Source organism: Megascapheus bottae, chromosome 19 (assembly GCF_031878675.1).
Source record: "Megascapheus bottae isolate mThoBot1 chromosome 19, mThoBot2.hap1, whole genome shotgun sequence".
Classification (NCBI taxonomy): domain Eukaryota; kingdom Metazoa; phylum Chordata; class Mammalia; order Rodentia; family Geomyidae; genus Megascapheus; species Megascapheus bottae.
Genome location: NC_143527.1, coordinates 24386737 through 24411453, shown reverse-complemented (window position 1 = coordinate 24411453; position 24717 = coordinate 24386737).

The window sequence follows — 24717 nt, the reverse complement described above, 5'->3', positions numbered from 1 at the left end:
AAATGTCTGAACCAAACAGAAGATGTTGTTCACTAACATTCACTGAGAACAGTCTGCAACTTCTGCCTTATAGTTAGATACCATGAGGAGAAGGCATCTTTTAAGAATTTGCATTGTCCATTCTACCACTAAAGGTTCATATACATGGTATCATTTCAGTGTAACTTAATTCCTTTTGCATGAAGTTGTGATCATAGAAACAATCAATATATTTAAAGCTGATGGGAGGTATCTAGGATGAAATAACGTCCTCAGGATAGACCCTCTTCATTAAATACTAATGATGTATTTTTAGGGCAATAGATAAATCAATAAACACAGAAGTTCTTATGTTTCACCATGTGATCTTCTAGGCTATACTTTGGGATAACCAAAAAGTACCAGAATTGTGGAAAGTTTCTGTCCTTGGGACAGAATTGTGGTCAAAATCCCCTTTGAACCTTTTTCCTTCAAAATGGTACCCAGTTTGGTACTGTTAGCAATGCAGAATGTACTGTGAAGTTCAATTCAGAGTACCCCATGTCTGAAAAGATAGACATAATTTAGCGATTTACTCAGAAACTGGATTTTAATTCTAAGTTAATGAAGCATCCTAAAGCAAAAGTATGACTAAAAGTATTGTGTAAGAAAAAAATCCTAGAAAGCTGACTTAAAGAAAAACAAGAGAAGCTCGTGTGCAAATAACACTTTCTGATGTGCTGTTGAAAGACCAAGACCAAATTTTTAATTATGCACTTATATTTTATAATTTGATTAAAATTATTTTCCTAAGGACCATTTAAAAGATTATTAACAGGAAATCAAAACCAATCCTATACAGACATGATTAGTGACACGTAGAAACTTTGAAGTTATTACTCAATATTCCAAGTAAATGACATAATATTCAAAAGTTCTAATATTGTTTAGATTGGCCATGGACTACTCTACCAGACAAAACTCTGTGTAGCAGTATTCAACTGATCCTTCCAATTTCTTTTTTTTCATATATGTTTATTGTAATTAATAGAAGGGTTACATTATATTCGCCAGATAGAAGGTGAATTAGTTCACATACATTGATACCCTTTCTCATGTCTTTGTCCCCATTTCCCTCCCCCCACCCCCACCCCTCATCTTGTTTCCCCCTTCCCTATCCAATTTCAAATAACCAAATATAAATAGAATGTTATAATTAATCTATAATAGGTATCATTATATCACTCTTTTTAAAAATTGTTATGAAAATTACATGTGACAACAGGTATATGTTGCATCCCCTTTCTACCACATACTTGAGTAGAATCTCCATAGAAAAATAGCTGCCATTGACTTTTAGTTTAATATGTCATTGTCTTCCACTTTCTTCCATCTTTGAACCATTTTGAAAGAGCATTTTGTCTAGTACACTACCCACTAAGCAAATTCCTTATGTCTCTGTAAAGATGCAGTGCTTCAAGTCATGCAATATGTGTGGAATTTTTATTTTTCCAGCCAAGGGGCTTGAACTCTGAGTCTGAGCACTGTCCCTCAGCTTTTCAACTGAAGCATATTGCACTTGAGCCAAAGAGCCACATCTGGTTTTCTGGTGGTTCATTGGAGATAAGAATCTTATGGACTTTTATGCTCAGTCTGGCTTTGAACTGTGATACTCAGATCTCAGTCTCCTGAGTAGCTACGATTACAGGCATAAGCCACCAGTGCCCAGTTACATTTGTAGAAATATTTGACCAAGAGAAAGTAAGGCAGACATGACCACAGAGATAATAAAGAAATCATCTTTAGTATACATGATGTTTCTGCCACCTTTGTTACAAAGGTTTCCATGGTGTAACTCTCATACCTCAAAGGAAACATACAAATATATGGTAAAATATGTACTAAGTCATTCTTGGTGTAAAGTCACACTGTATGTCATGCTAACAGTAAGGTTTTGTAATAAAGTCTACCCCAACCAGAGTAAATTTCACTCCCTTAAATACACTGGGTGTAGTGTTTAGTAATTACAAGTCTGACATATAGCTTTCCAACTGGCGACATGACCCATGAAGAAGGTTTGGGTATAGATAAAAGAAGAGGCTTAGATATGAAGACCTGCAGTTTCTAAATCATAAAGCAACCTCCCCCACACCCTTGTTTTCAAATAACATCTTTCTGATTGATGATAATAAACAGTACTGGGATGTTTCTTCCACAGGAAGGAAAATTTCTGTTCTGGGCCAAATGCTGCAGCAGCAAGGCTGTGGCTGCCAAAGTGATTTTTATTTTCCTGTCTTTGTTCCTCCTCGTCACCCTAACTATCTATTGTATGTACACAGAGCCAAAAGCTGTAATAACCCCAGTTTTACAAACAAGATAACTGAAGCCCAGAGACTGAACAAGCCTCTTCAAAAAAATGTACAGAAGAATAGCTGTGAATGCAAGAAATAAAGTCTCAATCTGTAGATTCTCTGTGTTCCTGCACCCCCCCCCCCCGGTATCTGGAAGCTGAGAAATGTTTTGCCATGAGTTCCTGTATGTGTCCTCTATGGGTTCAAGCCTCTGGGACTTTTGCCACTGTCAAGAATGACTGGACTTTACTAGGACACAATCTCTGAGAGAGGAGGATTCTCACTCCCTCCCTCCTTTTCACAGTAGCTCCTCTCCCTGTGAAGAGAGGCTGTGGTGTCCAGAGCTGCAGGATCTGACCCCAGAGGCCTTGCCAGCTGCATCTGTCCGGCTTGCTCTTCTGTTTGACCTGCACTCCTGGGACGCACTGGGCTGTTTAGCTGCTGTATCCCCTGGCAATCTATTCAGGAAAATAGACCTGAAAAGGCGTGTGAGAACTGCACCAGCTTCAGAATCCTGCTGCCATCTAGGGATGAGAAGAAGCTTCTTCGTCCATGCAAGAGCCAGTGATAAATAGCTCAGGCCTCAGGTGGGGTTTGCTGCTGTCCCCTTTCTGTCCTCCTCAACCTGAAAGTAGGAAAAGCTGGGAATGTCCACCTCTGTTCTCTGCTCCTGTTCCTCTCAATCCAGTCCAGGTGCATTTGTCTGCCCTGTGAAATCCTGTGGTGGCCATCCTGGCTGAAACTAGTATCACTGGAACTTAGGAGCATAAATAAACACTGACAGAAACAGAAGAGAAAAGGAAGGAAGGAAGGAAGGAAGGAAGGAAGGAAGGAAGGAAGGAAGGAATGGAGGGAGGGATGATTGGAGGGAGGGAGAGTGAAAGGAAGTAAGTGAGGGAGGGAGGGAGGAAGGGAGGAAAAAGATAGTGAAAACAGATAGAAATCAAGATAGAAACAAAAATGGATTGAAGCCCCTTGGAAGACTGCATCATGAAACGCAGTGTGTTCTAGTGTGCAGTGTTCATGTATGCATGCATGTATGTGTTATGTTGTGTTGTGTTTGTATCTAATCTTGTCCCTGTCATACACTGCTGTCAACATGCAGCATAAAGACGACATAAAGCATCAAGCTAGTTCATTTTCTATATAGAATTTTCAAGTTTTCCTTTTTTAAAAGGGAGTGAGACAAGTGGTGAGATGCCAGCTCTAGTAAATCCTGGCCAGAGGATATTATGGAGTTAACTTTACTGTTTGATGTTATAGAGCAAGCATCTCTCTAGCCTATAAAACGAACAATGAGGCTTTCAAAGGAGGGCAGGGGAGAGGGTTGACTATTATCAGGAAAAGAAGGAAGGGACATAGATTGGGAAAACTGGCCCTGCTGTGGATTGGGAGGTCCTGCTGGGAAACTTCAAATCAAATTTGGTCTGAAAGGAAGTGTTATTAAAAGTAACTTTAATCCTTCCAGCCAGACGACTCATAAAAGCATACAATTAAGTCAAACAAAAGACAAGAGCATTTTCTCTCCTACCTGTTTCCTCCTTCTGAGAGTAATTACCACAGGCAAAGTCGTGTCTTATTTTGTGCACACAGGAACAAAATGCTTTGGTGTGTACTAGATTCTTTTCCTCCTTCTTCTCTCCTCTTTCTTCCCTTCTACCCCACCCCAGGCCCTGCTCAGCCACAATTCAGCTCAGTACCAGCCAGTCTGTCCTGGTAATCCAGACAAGAACAAAGGGGAGAATTTCAATATTTCCTCTTTGTGGAAGGTTAATTGAAAATCAAAAAGTCACTTTTCAAATGTCATATTAAACCCGCCACTGCATCAATTTCCTTTTGGTTCCCATTTGCACAAGGGACAGGAAAGTGTTTGGGGATAAGGAGGGCATGGAGGTAGGGAATTAGAGATACAATGAGGGGAAAGAGGAAAGAAGAAAGGAAAGGATTTTAAGGATTAAAAAAAGTCACAGATACCCACAGGCTTCGATTGCAGATATGCTCACGTGTAGTGGAAAATTATTTCTTAGAGTGTCCTCAAAGGCAACTATTACCTTTAACACGGTGTTATTTGACATTCTAGAGACAGAACTGCATCCTAAACCAAGAGAGATTAGGGTTTCAAGTTTTTATGTTTTAGTGAATGAATCCAAATAGGATTGTCATAAATGTTACTGTGTTTTAAAATCCCAAAGAGTAATGTAGTAACCCTATCAATCTCATTCTTCCTTCCCACATTTTATTCCCTTGTGAACATGGATATACATGATTGTGCAGAAGTACACACATATACATGCACACATACATACAGTCTTGAAATTTTGGAGGCTATGGGTTGGATATTCATTTGCAAGTATTATTAGTTTTGCTAGTGCATGCTTCATTTTTCTCTATCTCTAGCTTTCCTGACCCTCAGTCTGTCTCCTCATTCCCAAATAAAAGCTTTCTATGTGACTGCTCTAAATCTTGTCCATACTCATGTGAGATGTCTCAAGGAAGCACAGACCATCTCATGCTTATCTTTCCTAAATATTTGTCTTTGATTGTCCTTTCAGTTCCATTTTCTGGTTCTGGAATCTAGTCTTGTTTACCAGTGTTCTTCTTGATTTCTGCAGAACCACTGTGGGACTGCTTTTGCCTTCAGCTTTCTCATACTCATTATCTAAGCCACTCTGTGACTCTGCTGTACTAGCTTGCTTGCATTTTTTGAAGCCACTTCTTTCACTCACCCATTTGATTTAGGCCTTCTGTCATGTATTTGTCATCTCATTTTCCTAATTGTAGTTTGGGGCTGAATCCCCTATTGTGTGCACCACTAAATCCATTCCCCCAAATTAGCCTTACCATGGCAGCCTTATCTAACAGAACATTTTGGATCTACCACAATTTGCACTTTTAAATATGTCTGCAATAAGTCTTTAGCTAGACAAGTAAAATAAAGAAGCAGAAGTATGGAATAAATCCATCCTAATATAGACCACCTGTGAAAGCCATGCCCCTAAACCTTATTTCCTTTTCAGTATTATTGTAATACTGATAACAAACATATCAACACTAAAGGAGGGGTAAGTGATAAGAAGGCACACAGTCTAAACTCATGTGAATGTAGAGGAAAAAGAAACACTCCACATTCACCATCTAAGTTTCCTTACAATCCTGGTGGCATTATTTTTCAGAGGTAAGTTTAAATAGATAGTAGCTATGTCTTAGCCCTTTTGGATTTCACCCAGCTCCTATCTGTGTAAATGGATTCTGGGCTATACTGAATCCCTTCTGAGTTACTTATTTAATGTATACTCTCTGGTAATCATATACTTAGCATGCTCAAATACAAATGGATACATTTTTGGTGTAGTATCTGTTCCCATACAAACGTCTTGTCTTTCCTTTTTTAAAAAATATTATCATTGATTTTAAACAATTTTACAAAGAGGTTATAATTCTATAAGTCAGGTTTCTTGGCCCATGTCACCCTCAAAATTGTCTTAATCTATTCAACATGCTGTAACAAAATATCTTAGATTCAAAGAGAGTTTATAAACAGCTGATATTTGTTTATTTACTTTTTGTGGGTTCTGGGGCTTGAACTCTGGGCCTGGGTACAGTCCCTGAACTCTTCAGTTCAAGGTTAGCTAGCACTCTGCCACTTGATCAACAGCACCATTTCCGATTTTCTGGTGGTTAATTGGAGATAGTAGTCTTATAGACTTTTGTGCCCTGGCTGACCTTGAATGGCGATCCTCAGAACTCAGGTTCCTGAGTAGTTAGGATTACTGGTGCCCACCCAACAGCTTATATTTTTTACTCACAGTTCTAGAGGCTGAGGAGCCCCACATTAAGGTCCCAACAGATATGACAAGGATAATAGCTTCTTTCTCTGAAGCTGCCAACTTGATATAACCTCAACTGTGAAACAAAAAGCAAGCTTCCTTGTTCTTCTTTTATAAAGGCACTAACCCCCGTTTGATTTCCTGAAATTATTGACCTTCCAAAAGCCCCATGGCTCAGGAGATTAGGTTACAAGATATAAATGAGAGGAGGGATGAATAAGCATTCAGATTATAGAAAATGTTATTAAATATCAATCCTAAGTATTGTACATGTTTGTTAAAATAGCTAGACTCCCATATCACACTCTATTTTTTATAAACTGGCACAATATATACTATGTTTCTAACCTAGGAATTTAAGAGCTGATAATCTAATAAAATTAGTGACAGGTGATAAATTTATGGGAATAGTAAACATTTAGAAAATTGAGTTTTAAGAACTAGGATAACATTTACCCATTTTTTCAAACCAGGTAAATCACACAAGCCAATTTGATTGCTATATTATGTTGGAGAAAAGTAATCAGGTAGCAGTAAGAATACTTTTAAATAATCGTATTTGAGTTTGTAGATATTGCTAGAAACTGAGGCTCACTCCTATATTCCTAGTTATTTAGGAGGTAGTGATTATAGGATCACAGTTAGAGGTTACCCTGGGTGAAAATGAATGAGAGATACCACAGCACAGAAAAATACAGATATGGTAGTGCACACCCATCAACCCACCACCATGATTACCAGAGGTGGGAGGATTACATTCTGAGACAAGCCCCAGGCAAAAATGTGAGACAAAATCTGAAAAACAACTAAACCAAAAAAGGGCTGAGTACACAAGTCCCATCTAGAGTACCCACCTAGAAACATGAGCTCCTGAGTTCAAACCCTAGCACTAGCATAAGGTTACTATACATGCATGACCTAAAATCTCTTCTTAAAGAGGGCAAAGCTATTCTCTTAACACATGTTGAAATGCGAATTTTCTAGTAACACTTGCCATTTCCTTACTTTATTTTCTTTAAAAATTTCCTCTAAAAACTTACTTATCTATATTTACCAGGAAAATGAAAGAAAGAGAGAGAGAAGAAAAGAAGGGAAAGAAAACAGCTGTATTAAAAACTGATAAATCATTTGCAGTCATAGAGATGATTCCAGAGAAACATAGTAGGAGACTCTAGGCCGTGACATGTCTTCAGTAGAATGCGATTGATGCTAACTATGGTATTCTTCAGAATTCTTAAAAGGCTCCCATGAGAATGTGAATTGAAATATAAACATATAAATTGAATTTATTTACTATAGCATCACAAAGAGTTGGAATTTGTGTTGCATCCTTAAAGGAAAGTCTAAGAACTTTGGTTTAGTAAGACTGGAATCTTGCCCTGATAATTCCTTTAATCCTCTTTAGAACCTTGGGCAAGGAACTAAATCCCTCTGATACATGCCTACCTCAGATATGCAAGTTTAGTTCCAGACAATCACTCTAAAGCTAATGTCACAATAAAGCCAGCTACAATTTATTTTTATTCCCAATGTAAGTAAAAGTTATTTTTATTTGTGAATGTAAGAGTATAACAAGGAAACTTGCTGAAACTGGTTTAAAATATAGGGAGGGGAGTAAGGGAGAGAAATGGGGTGAAGTTGATAGAAATTATGTAACATCGTATGCACAAATGGAGATCTCACAATATACCAAATTCTTTACAACTAATACATGGTAATTTTTTATTAAATAATTTATTAACAATGATTTTTACATCATATTTCAAATGACATATTCAACAAACGAGTATTCAAGAAGGGAATCGCTTTATACAATCACTGGCACTTATATTTTAGAACATAATTAAAATTAGACTGAGGGTTTGTATGGCATAGATACATATTAATCTATGTAATGAAACATTATGTCTATAGTAGACACATAAAGAAATGCTTGACATCCCTGGCCATAAAAGAAATGCAAATCAAAACAACTCTAAGATTCCACCTCACTCCAGTTAGAACGGCCATGATCAAGAAATCTAATAACAACAGATTCTGGAGGGGATGTGGCCAGGAGGAATCATTACTACACTGTTGGTGGGAGTGCAAACTAGTTCAACCACTATGGAAAGCAATATGGCAGTTCCTCAAAAGACTAAACATAGAGTTCCCCTATGACCCAGAAATTTCACTACTTGGCATTTACCCAATCATCCAGAAAGAAGGACATACTAAATCCACTAGCACAATGATGTTCATTGCAGCACTATTTACCATAGCAAAGATATGAAACCAACACAAATGCCCCTCAGTTGATGAGTAGATCAACAAGATGTGGTATTTATACACATGGAATTTTATGATACTGTCAGAAAGAAAAATATTAGAATAAGTGCAGACCTCTCCACCAAAATCATAAATGCAAGAAAAGCTTGGAAAATCATCATTCAGGGGCTGAAGACCAACAAATGCCAACCCAGAGTGATATATTCAGCAAAACTAGCATTTACATTTGAGGAAGAAACAAGAATATTTCACTACAAAGAGAAGCTATATGAATACATGCACACTAAACCAGTATTATAAAAAAATTAAATAATCAAGAACAAATTGCAGAACATCAAGAACCCCTATCATGAAGAAATGACTAAACACAAAAGGGGAAAAAAGAGAGAGAAAGAAACTCAAAAGTAAAAATAAATTATCACAAAGGACACTGACCACTTCTCCATAATTTCCCTAAATGTGAACAGGCTGAACAATCCAATCAAAAGACACTGAGCAGCAGACTGGATTAAGAAACAAGACCAATCCTTATGTTGCCTCCAACAGAACCACCTCCCTGCCAAAGACAGAAACAAACTCCAAGTGAAAGGATGGAAAATTTTCCACTCCAACACACCAGGCAAAAAAGCAGGAGTAGCGATCTTAATCTCCAACAAAAGTAACTTCTCAGTAAAATTAGTATATAAAGATAAAGGAGGCGACTACATATTAGTAAAGGTACATATCCACAATATTATAGTTCTAAACATTTATTCCCCCTGGGGCCGGGAGTTTAGCCTAGTTGTAGAGTGTTTGCCTAGCATGCACAGAGACCCGGGTTCAATTCCTGGTACCATATACATAGAAAAAAGCTGGACGTGGTGCTGAGGCTCAAGTGGTAGAGCTCTAGCCTTGAGAAAGTCCAAGAACAGTGCTCAGGCCCTGAGCCCAAGCCCAGGACTGGCAAAAAAACAAAAACAAAAACAAAAAACCACACATTTATTCCCCCAACAAAGGAGCACCCAAATACATAAGGCAAGCTCTCTTAGAATTACAGAAAACGACAGACACAAACACAATCATAGTGGGAGACCTCAATACACCACTTTCATCAAATGACAGGTCAACTCAAAAAAATTTAAGCAAAGACACCATCAATTTAAATGACACCATAGCTCAGATGGGCTTAACAGATATACACAGAATCTTCCATTCAACAGCGAAACTTAATACATTTTTCTCAGCAGCACATGGAACACACTCCAAAATAGATCATATAATAGTTCATACAAAAAACCGAAGCAGATACAAGAGGACTGATATAATCCCATGCATTCTATCTGACCACAGTGGAGTCAGACTAGTTCTGAACAATGCAATAAAAGTCAAAAAACATTCAAATACTTGGAAGCGGAACAACACATTTATGAACAACTCCTGGATTACATTTCAGATCAAAGAAGAAATTCAAAACTTTCTTGAATGCAATGAAAATCAAGAGATATCCCAAAGGAACTAATGGGACACAGCAAAGGCAGTTCTAAGGGGCAAATTTATCTCACTAGAAGCACATATTGAAAAGACAGAAGAAGAGCATGTAAATAACCTAATAAAGAAATTAAAATACCTAGAGGAGCAAGAAAAAGTCAATTCTAAACAACAAGAAGGACAGAAAAAATAAAAATAAAGTCAGAAATATCAGAGATTGAAATAAAATCCACTATACATGAAATTAGTAAATAAAAAAGTTGGTTCTTTGAAAGCCTCAACAAAATTGACAGACCCTTTGCAAGATTAATAAAAAAAAAAGTAGAGGGAAGACTCAAATAAAGAAGATTAGAGACCCCATGGGAACAATCATAACCGATATAAAAGAAATTCAGTGCTTTATGAATAAGTACTACCAGGGCCTATATTCAAAGACACAAGAAAATCTAGTAGAAATGGATGACTTCTTAAATAAACATAGGCCACCCATATTGAACAATGAAGAGGTAAACAAATTGAACAAACCAATTTCATACAATGAAACTGCAGAAACAATTGGGGAAATGCCAACCAAAAAGAGCCAAGGTCCAGATGGTTTCACTGCAGAATTCTACAAGACATTTAAAGATGAAGCAACATGTATTCTCTTGAAACTTCTGAGAAATAAAACCAGAAGGAGCAATACCAAACTCATTTTGTGAAGCTAATATTATGCTCATCCCCAAACAAGGGAAAGACCCAACAACAGCAAAAAAAAAAAAAAAAAAAAAAAAAACAAAACTACAGACCTATCTCTCTAATGAACACAGATGCAAAACTCCTCAATAAAATATTAGCCAACAGAATCCTGAAACAAATTTTAAAAATTATACACTAAGATCAAGTAGGCTTCATCCCACAGAGGCAAGGCTGGTTTAACATTCACAAATCAATCAATGTAATACATCTTATCAATAGAGCTATTAGGAACTAGACAGGGATGCCCACTCTTTCCACTTCTCTTCAATATAGTGCTGGAACCCTTAGCCAGAGCAATAAGGCAAGAGAAGAACATCAAAGGGATCCACATAGAGAAAGAAAAAAAATAAACTATCCCCATTCGCAGTGACATGATCCCACTTAAGTGACCCAATAAGATCCACTCCTAAAGTTCTAGAATTAATAAACCACTTTAGCAAAGTGGCAGGATACAACATTAACCTTCAGAAGTCAGTAGCCTTCCCGCACACCAACAATACACAAACAGAAGGCCAAATCAAGAAAACGATCCCATTCGCAATAGCCCCCAATAAATTAAAAGAATTAACTTAACCAAAGATTTAAAGGAATTATTTAATGAAAACTATAAAAGCCTAACAAAAGAAATTAAAGAGGACACTAGGAAATGGAAAGACATCCTATGTTCATGGATAGGGAGAACCAAAATAGTGAAAATGGCATACTTCCAAAATTGATATACAAATTCAATGCAATCCCCATCAAAATCCCAAAGACATTCTTTACTGAAATAGAAGATACAATCCAAAAGTTCATATGGAACAGGAAAAGACCTAGAATAGCCAAAACAATTCTAGGGAAAAAGTACAATGCAGGTGGTATTACAACACCAGACTTCAAACTCTACTATACAGCCATAATAACAAAAACAACATGGTATTGGCACAAAATAGATCAGAAGATCAATAGAACAGAATAGAAGATTCAGAAATAAAACTACATGCCTATAGTCAACTTGTATTTGACAAAGGAGCCAAAGGTATACAGTGGAACAAACACAGTCTATTCAATTATTGGTATTGGCAAAACTGGGCAGCCACATGTAGAAAACTAAAAATTGACCCTAGCCTTCTGCTATGCACAAGCATTAACTCAAAGTGGATCAAAGACTTCAATATCAGACCAGAAACTGTGAAACTGCTACATGATAAAGTTGGAGAGACACTGGAATTCATAGGCACAGGCAAAAGATTCGGAACTGAATCCCAGGGTCATAACAGATTGGAGAGAGACTTGCTAAAAGGGACTACATAAGAATAAAATGGTTCTGCACAGATAAAATCATAGCCAGAAAAGTAGAGAGACAGCCAACCAACTGGGGAGAGATAGTTACTAATAATACATCAGGCAAATGCTTAATATCCAGTATCTACGAGGAACTCAAGACACTAATCCCCCCCAAACCCAACAAATCATTCACTAAATGGGCAAGGGAACTTATCAAAAGAAGAGATTAAAATGGCAGAAAAGGATATTAGAAAATGTTCATCATTGTAAATGAAATGCAAATAAAAACACTCTAACATAGTACTTTACCCCAACAAGAAGAGCCAAGATTTTGAACTTAGACAATGACAGATGCTGGTGGGGTTTTGAAGAAAAAGGAACCCTACTGTGCTGCTGGTGGGATTGTAAACTAGTTCAGCCACTCTGGAAAGCAGTGTGGAGGTTTCTTAGAGAACTGAAAATAGACCTTCCCTATGATCCCGCCATACCACTTCTGGGCATCTATCCTGAACACCATAATCCAAGATATGATAAGGATATCTGCTCAGCTATATTTATCTCTGCACTATTCACAATAGCCAGGCCATGGGAACAATCCAGACACACTACTGCAGATGAATGGATACAGAAAATGTGATATATACACACAATGGAATTCTACATAGCAAAAAGTCAAGATAAAATATTGGCATTTGCACGGAAGTGGATGAATCTAGACTGAATCATGTTGAGTGAGACAAGTCAAGACCAAAGGAGCAAAAGGCACGTGGTATCCTTAATATGTGGCTATTAGATCCAAACAGTACAAGAGCGAGGACTCAAAAGTTGCATACCCAATGCTATGGACATGGTATTGGAAATATAGATTCAACTACATAGACGTAAAAACTTATGACTCTATAGATATAATTTTATTACATAGATTAATATGTATCTATGACATATAAGCCCTCAGCCTAATTTTGATTTTGTTCTAAAATCTAAGTGCCAGTGATTGTATATAGAAATTCCCTTCTTGAACACTTGTTTGTAAAACACATCATTTGAAATATGATGTAAAAATCAATGTTAATAAATTCTTTAATAAAAAAGAATGCTTAAATATATGATATAACACATAATATACTGAAAGTACACACATACGCATATATATATATATATATATATATCCTTTTTTCCCCTGTTCTGAAGCCACAAGCTGGCCTACAGTTATCCTAGATCACTGAAACAATACTAACACCTCTCTGGTACAGACAGTATCAATTCAAATGCTCTACAACCTGGAAGGAAAAAGACAATGGTGCTAGATGGGACAGCAAAAATTTTCCAGATTGTTTTTTTCAATCATTTACATTACATACATTTATTTAATCTTGTTGTTTAAAAAAAGACTCAGTTTCCCTTAATTGCCTTATTGCTAGTATTTTCTAAGATACTTAAAATATGTATTTAATCCATCCAAACTGGTAATCTCCGGTGTCAAAGCTTTTGCTAAATGCTGAGTTAATGCTTGGTAGTGCCAAAGCTTGAAGCTTTCAACGCAGCCCTGAAACCAGCTGTGACACATCACTAACACTGAAGCTTTGGCTCAAGAGACTGCTGCCTGCATAGAGTAAATGCATCATTTTTTAAAGCTTTGTCAGTGCAATCTAAGAGCTGCGTAGGGTGTAATTGGGGATCTTTGGAAAAAATTATATTTGAAACTGTTTTACAAGAATCATCTGGGGAAGCTTGCTAGGAACTTTTCCTTTTGAAAATCTCTCAGTTCCAGAAAAAGGTCTATCATTTCTGACCAGACTGTTTCTTTGTTTCCTTTGACGATTTCTCCCTTTTCAGTGACCTGAGGTAAATGCATTTGAGCAGGCAGACATTTCTCTTGTACACTCAAAACTGCTAGTTGGAAAGAAGGACTTATATCCAAAGCTAGTGAGTGTAGTTTCAAATATGGCCTATAAATAAAATCATCAACATGTATGTATGGAAATTGTCTAGTGATCTAGAAAATATTTGGGATATTTGTGTCATAATAAGACTCAAGTAGGTAAGGTTCAAAACTGAAGGTGAGGAAGGGAAGGTTTATACCAAATGTTGAGACAAAGGATGAAGGGTGAGCCAATGAAGGGTGAGCCAATTGAACAGCAATACAAGACACTATGTTGGAAATGAACTTTACAATTTGGGGGAGAGGGAAGTTGGGGGGAGGAAAGTGGGAGAGAACAAAGGAGGTGGTAATAATGTTCGACAAGATCTGTTCTCATTATTTTTCTTATGTAATCTTAACCTCTCTGACATCATCCTTACAGTAAAATAAAATAAAATTTTATAAAAGAAATCATAGCTGTAGGCTATCTAGATGCTGAAATTCCCAAGTGTATCCTTACTACACTGTTCTACAGCTTTACCCCAAACATTTTCTAAATGTGAGCATCAGTATTTTAAAACTAACTATGCTGTGATTAAAAATTATTATAAGTTTGGATTTTTAAAACTAAATTTGTCATCTCTTTAGCTCTTGTCATACTGTACATGCTTAATATACTTGAATGAAAAGGAGGAAAATACAGACTAGGAATTTAGCTCACTGAGAAATCTCATTACTATTATGTATAAATTCCTAGATTAAAAACTCTAGCCGGAGAAAGAGACAGAGACAGAGAGAGAGAGAGAGAGAGAGAGAGAGAGAGAGAGAGAGAGAGAGAGAGAGAGAGAGAGAGAGAGAGAGAGAGAGAGAGAGAGAGAAACAGAGATGGAGAGAGAGAGAGACAGAGAGAGACAGAGAGAGACAGAGAGAGAGACAGAGAGAGAAACAGAGAGAGAGAGACAGAGAGAGACAGAGAGAGAGAGATAATAGTCACCTTAGTATGATATAGAAACTTACAATTATGTTTATTTTACAACCAGCATTCAAATCTAATCTCATCTCATGTTTATAAGCTGAAAGAAGCAAAGCAGTAATTAAACATAACAAATGTTACTTCATTTGAAATTCTGTAGTAAATTTGAACTTCTGGTCCTTAAGAGCCAGTACAATAAGAATGAGACCCTCTTCCCCATATTTCCATAGAATGGTCTTCAATCATGAGTGAATCACCTAGATGTTTAGTGGTCCAGGGACTGAGGAGAATGTGAGGTGAGCATTAAGACGAATGGTGTTTGGGAGCTCCCAAGGGTTGCAAAGAAATGAAACAGTACAGAGTGAAGTGTTATGATGGGAGAGGAATATTAACTACACCCTCACACCAAATATACTAGTTGCTCCTCAGTAGAAGTAGTTCTATCTGGAAGAATGTCCGATAAGATTACATGGGCAATAGGACATTCTAAACACTCTTGTACCAAATATGTAATACATATTGTATGAGGACTTTTGACTCAGCATCAGAGAATTCACTCGAGCAACTTTTAGTATGAGATTCAGTAAAAGTATCCTAAGGTTTAAGTGAACATATGCAACAAGAATACTTTCATTAATAAAATTGGTATTATATTCAAAATAATCCTTTAAAATTAATTCTACTATAGCCATAGAATTAATTCTTATAGCCATAGATAATTTAGTTATCATAGATTAATAAATACATATAGTATCATTATTTTATATAGCTCCATAAACATAAAATATGACAATTTCTTCAAATTGTATCCACTGCATAGCACTGAGAATGAGGACGAAGATAATGACCTTCTTTATTCAGCTACCACCATGTTTGTTTCTTACTACAGTTTTCCAAAAACATGGCAAACAAGGAGGACATCTTTACATCATTTCCTCTGATGCCAATTTAAAAGTAGAAGTGTAAACAACAAACATTTAGATTAAATAATAATTTTCTCATTTTTATAGCCCATATTTCTTATTTTAATATGTCAGGATAGGTACCAGATGAAATAACTGATGAGCAACTTTCTCTAGGGGTTGAAAAATGTTCTGGCAATTTCCAGAATATAATTATCATGAACACGACTAAAATCCCAATTATACAGAATATTGGTTGTATTCTTCCTATCTTCTATCCTGCCTCAAATATGTAACCAGTGATAAATAAATCAGTGAGCCACACCTCTTTATTTGACATAAACCTCTGCAACCAATATTCTTCTATAGATCTTCCAACATAGATGATGATATTTTTTTTTTGCCAGTCCTGGGCTTGGGCTCAGGGCTTGAGCACTGTCCTTGGACTTCTCAAGGCTAGCACTCTACCACTTGAGATTCAGCACCACTTCTGTCTTTTTGCTATGTATGTTGGGTACCAAGGAACCAATCCCAGGTCTTCCTGCATGCTTGGCAAGCACTCTATCCAGCCCCAGATGATGATATTTTTAAATACCAATTCAGTGAATAATATAGAATAAAATTTGAAATCAAGAAGGCATTGACTTCAGAGGCCAACTTGAGGTAATTGTTTTATCATGAAGCCCATGGCTACTCTTTATTCTTTCAAACAGACCACAGAAAGAAATCATATATAGCTGCAAATGAAAATTGGAACCCAGGAGACAGTATATGTGAGGAAGCAGAGTTCAGAAAGAAGTTACTAATAGGTCATTGTATACAATGCCTGAGGAATGATAAAATATCCTAGAACTAATGACTCTAGTTTTTTTTTTTTTACAATGAAGAGCCATAGGGGCAAAACTACTGTATCCCTTTTTAGTAGGCTTCCCATTCTCATCTCCACCATCTTTGTTTATGGAATTCACAGACTGGCGTAGTTGTGTTGAACATTTGCTTATGTGTTCTAAGGATTCTGTACCTTTTAGCAAAGATGGAGTTCTCTATGTCTGTTCAACCTACAGGCACAAATTCAAGAACATAATTCTTTTACAAGCAGTGGTTATTGGACAGGTAACACTGCTATATATAACACACAATATCATATCTAAGTTGTAAACATTTAATACATACCTATAAATGACAAATATTAAAGCCAAAGTTTACTTTGAGTTGTATGAGACACATATATTCACCATGTGACATTAGAATTTTGGAAGATCAAGTAAATAAGAGCATGTTTTGATTAAAAATAAGCAAACAAACAAACAAAAAGTCACCAGTAATTCAGGACTGTAGTTCTAGCAAGTCAGGAGACTTGACATCTGAGGTTCATATTCAAAACCATTCTAGAAAAGACTCTTGCCTCCAATAAAATATTCAAGAAAGCAGTAAATGGAACTTAGGCTCAAGTGAAAGAACACTAGTCTTGCTCAGGGGCCTGAGTGGAAGACCCAGGATCAGCATGCATTTGCACCAACACAAACATATACACATAAATAATATGCATAGATGATACATACATACATACATATATACATGCAAGAAGATGCTTTTAGAAACTCAAGGCAATTCACATGCCCAATCATATTAAGTGTATGAGTATTCCTTAACCAAAATTATGCACGTTAATAGTCACAATCATTATGTGAAATGTCTTATCCAAAGATATACTTACATGTGGAAGTATGGATAAACATCAAAGAAATAAAAGGTACATCCATGGAGAAAGCCTTCAAGAGTATAAATTATACTGTATCTTTTGAAAGATAAATGCATATAACACAATTTCTGATATAAATTGATAGTGAGGAATCTTCTGGTGAAGTATTTGTATAGCATGAGAATTAGCAGCGTTAGGAACTGGAGTCAGGCCAATGGAGTCTGAATAAATCACCAGGAGATTTTCTGTGAATGCTCTGCTTTTATATCCTTAATTTATGCAAGAGGTATAAAGTCTTCTTAACTTTAAAGACACCTGGTATGTCTGTACCTTATCCCCATTTCTCTGTACTCAATTTTCCATTCATATTTTCATAGGCAAATGCATACATACATAGCTTTACTTAATTATCCTAATAAAACTCCAAAGACATTAAAGAATTTTTTTCCTGTAAAGTCATATTTTTATAAATTTCCAATATCTTCTGTCATGAACTGTTCTCCTTTCACAGAGTATAAATACCTATAACACACACACACACACACACACACACACACACACACAAAATCCTTCATCAGGTTTGTTTTCATTTACTACTTCATCTTCTGGATGAGTACAATAAAGACCCATTTAAGAGTGACACCTCCCCTTCAATCTGTGACTAGAATAGGTCCTCTTTATTCAGGTAGTTGGGGGTGAAGGCATATTTTTGTATTGTCTGATCTGATTTCATTGCAAATTAGCTCTGGATAGAATGTGTTATCAAGATTCACACTGTTCCACAACACCTTCCCTGAATGCTTGAATGCACATATTCCCTCTGCAGAGAACTTCAGGTTCCATAGTCAGAGCGTGGTACTTGATGCCAGTCTTCTTAAATGATGCTGTACCCATGCCTAACCAGGTCTTCCAATCAATAAAATCATCTCATTGCTGGTTCATATCCTTTCCCCTGAGGTTTAAAGTACTGAAATCTCAGCACCCCTCCAAAACCTCATTATGAGTTGCCATTATATTTATACTTTTATTTGAAAGTGGTGGGACTTTTATGGATGATTGGTGGGATTTTTATTGATAATTCAATCTTTTCAATCAAGATATAATGTTTTCTCATTTGCCAACCAATGTAAACCTATGTGCATTTTGATCTCTACAGCCTACTATCCTTCTTTCATTTTCAGTGCTTCTCTTACAATCCAAAACTGACATAAAATTTATTGATGTCTTCTATGTTACACCACTACATTACAGAGCGATGCTTTAAATAATTCCTCTATCCCTATTCCACTCACATGGTGGAATAATAAGTTTCTACCTTCTCTGAGATTAAAAATCCATTGTATGTTTTTCCTTTCCTGTTTCATTCTTTCTTTTATTTACTTTTGCTTTTACGAGTTCTGTAGCTTGAATTTAAGGTTTTATATTGTCACTGGGCTTTTTGCTCTTACATCATCTCAGCATCATCATGAGTACATAGAATCATAGGTATGAACTGCTGATACCTTGGTCTATTAACATATCTTTGAACAAGGAAGCTTACAGTTATTTACCTTACTCTTTTTGCTCACTTCTGTATTTACAATATGCAGTATTAGAGACTTAATTCAGGATAACCATATATATCTAGATTCCCTAGTGGTTGGGATGGGTATATTAAGAATATATTCCACCCAACTGATGACAGAGAAGCACTGTAAGGAATAAACAGCCCTCTTGTTTCTGAGATTGGGGGTTGATTTGGTGCCTTACTAGAACAAAAGCTAACATAGATGAAATTTCACTGAAATACTGGTACCTTGGCTTTCCTACCATAGAAATATAGACTTTAAAAGCAAGATTTCATTCTACTTCTATAACATATGTATCAAACTTGAAAGGAGTCTAGAAATCCTTAGACCATAATCAATTTGTTCAGTATAAATTGATTGAACCACATTTTTTTAATATTATCTCTGTGATAATGATTACATTGCATAGGACAAAGAGAATTGGGTGACAGGACTGTTACTGAAAGTTATCAAGGTCATTTGGCTTAGAAAAACTGGCCAAATACCTTCTCAGAGAGCAAGTGAGGAGTTTCCAGGTGTTCAAAGTACCTTCCATGTGTCACTGCTAAATGGCTCCTGCAATCCCAAGACATCAATTTAAGAAAAAAAATCATCAATGTACGTGAATTAATGCACCTTCTATCTGGCAAATATCATGTAACCCTTTTACTAATTACAATAAAAAAATGCAAAAAAAACCCAAGAAAGTATTCTAAGACATGAGAAAGGGTATCAATGTTTGCAAAGTAATGCACCTTCTCTCTGATGAATATAATGTAACCCTTCTATTTACTGCAATAAAAAATACATGAAAAAAAGAAAAAAATCATCAAAGAAAACTTAACCTGCCTATTGTCTTTTTGTGTTTCTATGTGTGAGTATGTGTATCAGTTATTAGTCTTGGAACAATTTTATGTTCTAAGAATTTTTACCTGGTTTTTAAATATAGAGTGAGAAGGCATTATGTAAGTACAGGGAACAATAAAAATGCATGACTATTATTTTATTTAGAAATTTTACAGGGACATACTATATCTTATGAAACTCAGATCATTGTAGGAGAAAGAACCATGTAGAATTCAGAGTTACAAATAGAATCATCTAAACAATTATGTCAGGGAGAGCTACAAAGTGGACTATACTTGAAAAGGTGAGATCATGAAGTCAACAGACTAAGAATGGAAAACTCAGTAAGAACTTTATCTATCCACTTATCCCTCACTAATACATTCATCAATTCACTCAACATATTTACCAAAAATATACAAAATGATTATGGTGGGGCTTGAAGTGCCAGGAAATGTAGCTACTCCACTCATCATTGTTAAGATGTTTAGTAATGCAAGATATAATCATTTCACTTGCAATGGTGTTGAGTTCACTGGCAAAACAAGATTTAAAGGCATTGACCAAACTACATTAGACTTGGAATGGTAGGATGGACAAAATTCTTCAAGGAACAACTTGGAAGGGATAAACAAATATCCAGGTGAAATACACAGCACAAAACTGAAAGGGCTGGCAAGGATTTTGGTCTAGTAGATAGAGTGCTTACCTAGCATGCATGAAGACCATGGTTCGATTCCTAGGTACCACCACATACATACAAAAAAAGCTGGAAATGGTGCTGATGCTCAAGTGGTAGAGTTGTGGCCTTGAGAAAATCCAAGGACAGAGCTCAGGCCCTGAGCTAAAGCCCAGGACTTGCAGAAAAAAAAAAAAGGCTGGAGAAGGAAGATGGCGCCTAGACAATAGGGACGCTGCCTAGTTCTCTCTCACAAAAAGAGAGAACCAGGGAGTCCCACGAGCCAACTACCTTAAGAAATCCACAACAACAAACTCAAAAAGCAACGGAGGACTCAAACCGGAAAAGAAATCTAAATAAAGCTTACATCCAACTTTCTCAAAGAATTCGAAACACGAGGACCCCTCCCCCACCTCTCCTCGCTTTATCCAACCCTCAAAAGCCACAGAAAGCCGCGAAAAGCAGCAGTTGGCGCCGGCTCCAAGCTGCGAAAAGCGGCTTCGGGTGCTGGCTCCAAGCCACGAAAAGCGGCAGCAGTGGAGGGTGCCAAGCCTGGAGCCCAACTGCTGCAGTAACCAGCACAGAACCGGGCCAGCAAATGGCGGAAGCAGCAGAACCCAGATGCGGAACCAGAACAGCAAGCAGCGGAACCCAGACGCAGAACACAGGTGGTGGCGGCTGAGACTTGAGGGGAGTGAAAGACTCCCCACCACCATGGAGCACCCGCAGACAGATGCAGAGGCGTGAGTAATACAGCTCATCCCCAAACACATCGGGAAAGCAGAGCGGGTGCCAAGAAATAGAACTTAACTCAGACCCCTTCACTCCACCCGAGAAAGACTGGCAGGAGCGGAGGGGCAAGGAATTTAGAATCCTGTCCCTTCCCTCAACAGCCCCCTCCCTCAGGCCATTGACTGGAAATTGACAGGCAGGCTACCTAAGACCCAGCACCTCACCAAGGGAGGCGGGGCTGTCCAAACTCCCACCCACCCAAGGGGCTCAACCCCCAGTCCTCTGACTAGAGACTGACAAGCAGGCTGATCCTAAGACTCATCACCCCACCAGGGGAGGCAGAGCTGTCCAGCTCCCACCCGCCCACCAGGCTCCTCACCCAGGCCACTGGATCAGGAGAGTGGAGGGTGCTGGGACCCTGCCTTACAACTGCTGGTAGGGGGTGTGGGAAAATAGGAGCCAGCATCTGCTCCCCCCTCAATTCTTGAGCAGGGCATCCTCCAGCTGGGAATCCTGAGCAAGACAGCACCGAGGGGCTCCATAGTCACAGACTCTAACAAAGCAGTGGAAACACAGCAGGGATCTGAAGGGCCAACCAGCAGCCAAGATCCCCTTCTGAGAATCAAAAAGGTACAGCTCCGCCCTTGGAGCCCACATCCTCAGCTGGGCCCCGCCCCTGGGAACAGAGGGGTCTCCTGCTGGTCCTGCTGAGAGCCCCTGAAACTCTCAATCCCCAGACCCTTGGCTTGGGGCCGCCCCTGGAAGCAGCACAGGAAAACGTCTGCCAACCACACTCAGACATAAGCTCGCAGATCCATCCCATGGTCCACTGTGAGGCCACTGGTTGGGCTAAGAGCTAGTCATGCAGCAACACATAAGTTTTATTCTAATACTTTCCAAAGTTTGTACTCAAATACGCTACCTACTTACCAACTTGGGTCAGTTATCCTTACGCTATACCTTTTCTTCATTACTACAATATTCTTACACTCCTACGTTAATCCTCTTGTACCTCCCCTGACCACTCTCATTCTATTTTTCTATCTCTGGACCTCTGTTCATCTTTCAACCCTTATACTTCATGGATGTACATTTGATGGCTGTTGAGCGATACTGTATATCTAGGTGTTTAATTATTCTCTAGGCTCAGAGGGACTTAAAGACAATAGAGATTGGATTGAGAGGCTTATTGTTTTGGGTATAAATCGCTTATCAGTGGATGTATTAGACTGGTCGGTAACTGCACAAAAAGAAAGAGTGATAACACCAATCAAAACTTGTGAACATCTAGTGTCTGCCAGCTACAGAGGTCTAGGTTGGTTATATCTGAGAAACTATAATCGTGTTTAGTATTAATCTTGCTCCCATTTTCAAATGGGCAGAACAAGAAACTCAAGAAAAATGTCAAATCAAGAAACAACATCCCCCACCCAATGTAAACAGACAATGGAACAGTCACTGGCAAACCTAGAGGAGAGTCTTCCAAGTGCTGTACAAATGCAATTGATAAACATCATTAATGAAAAATGTGAAAATATAAAGAAACAGATAAGGGAGGAAGCCATAGCTGAACAAAAGGAAACCATAAACAAGGTGATAAGTGAAAAAGAAGAAGCCATAAAGGAGGCCATAATAAAGGTTTTTCAAAGAAAGATGGATGAATCCATAGAATCCACAAATAAAAAGGTGACTGAACTCCAGCAAATGTCCAAAGAAAATAAAGCTACTGAGCTAACCACTCAAATGGAAATCAAGGAGCTAAAGAAATCCATACATGATCTAAAAGAAGAGATGCAAGGCATCAAAAATGAGCAATTAGAAGCAAGGGAGATGAAAAATAAAGTAGATAGCTTTGATAGCAGGTTAGAAAATGCAGAGGAGAGAATTTCCAGGGCTGAAGATAATTTAGTTATTATAGAGAAAGAACAGAAAATGAGTCAACCCAAATCTAGGAAAAATGAGAGAGAGCTTCAGGAGGTCCAAGATACAATTAGGAAGCCTAATTTAAGGCTAATTGGTATTGAGGAGGGCGTGGAGAAAGAGGTCAATGGTATTGGAAATATACTTCAGGGAATCATCTCAGAGAATTTCCCAAATATCCAGAAGGGCAAGCCCATCCAAATACAAGAAGCTTTTAGAACCCCAAACAGACCTGACCAGAAAAGAACCGCCATATCGTAATCCGAACTGGATCAATAGAAACCAAAAAAGGATCCTAAAGGCAGCCAGGGAAAATGATCAGTAACCTATAAAGGAAAACCAATCAGAATAACCCCAGATTTCTCAGCAGAGACCATGCAAGCAAGAAGTGACTGGAAGCATATATGTCATGCCCTTAAGTCAAATAACTACCAACCAAGAATACTGTACCCAACTAAGCTCTCATTCATAACTGAAGGAACAATAAAAACATTCCATTCCAGGGAAAAGCTGCAACAATATGTCGCAACAAAACCAACACTACAGAGAATTCTCAAAGATGTTCTATACATAGAAAACCAAAATAAATGCAATATAGGGAAAGAAATGGCACCTAAACAGCATACCATCTAAGGACCACAAGAACTGTCAAGACACAGGCCCTAATAAAAGCTTTTCAAAATAGTAGGACCTAATAAATATCTCTCTATCCTAACTCTCAATATCAATGGACTTAATTCTCCAGTTAAACGGCATAGGCTGTCTAGTTGGATCAAAAAGCAAGAGCCATCGTTCTGCTGTCTTCAAGAGACACATCTTACCCAAAAAAACAATCATCTTTTGAAAGTGAGAGGTTGGAATAACTCTATCAAGCTAACGGCCCCCATAAACAGGCTGGAGTTGCCATCCTCATATGAGATAAAATAGACTTCAAATTAAAATTAGTAAGAAAAGACAAAGAAGGTTACTACATACTACTAAAGGGATCTTTCTTCCAGGAAGACATAACTATCCTAAATATTTACACACCATTCCCGGAGTTCCGAACTTCATCAAGCAAACTTTACTTACACTGAAACCATACATAGATAGAAATACAGTGATTGTCAGTGACTTTAACACACCACTCTCACCTATGGACAGATCAACAAGGCAAAAACTCAACAGAGAAACCTTAGAACTGAACAACTATATAGACCAAATAGATCTAACAGACATCTGCAGAATATTCCACCCAGCAAAAACACCATATACGTTTTTCTCAGCAGCACATGGAACATTTTCCAAAATAGATCACATCTTAGGCCATAAAACAAACCTGGTCAGATTCAGAAACACTGAAATTATTCCATGTACACTCTCAGACCACAAAGGCATCATACTGGAACTGAACACACATCCACCAACGAAAACCCGGTAACTCGTGGAGACTGAACAACACATTGTTGAATCACCAATGGGTCATCGAAGAGATCACAACAGAAATCCAACAGTTTATGAAATTTAACAGTAAGGAGCACACAAAATACCAACTCCTTTGGGACACAGCAAAGGCAGTACTCAGAGGAAAATTTATAGTGCTGAGTGCCTACAACAACAAGTTGGAAAAATTGCAAACCAACAAGTTAATGTCTCACCTTAAGCTCCTGGAAAAAGAGCAACAAACCAACCCTAATCCCA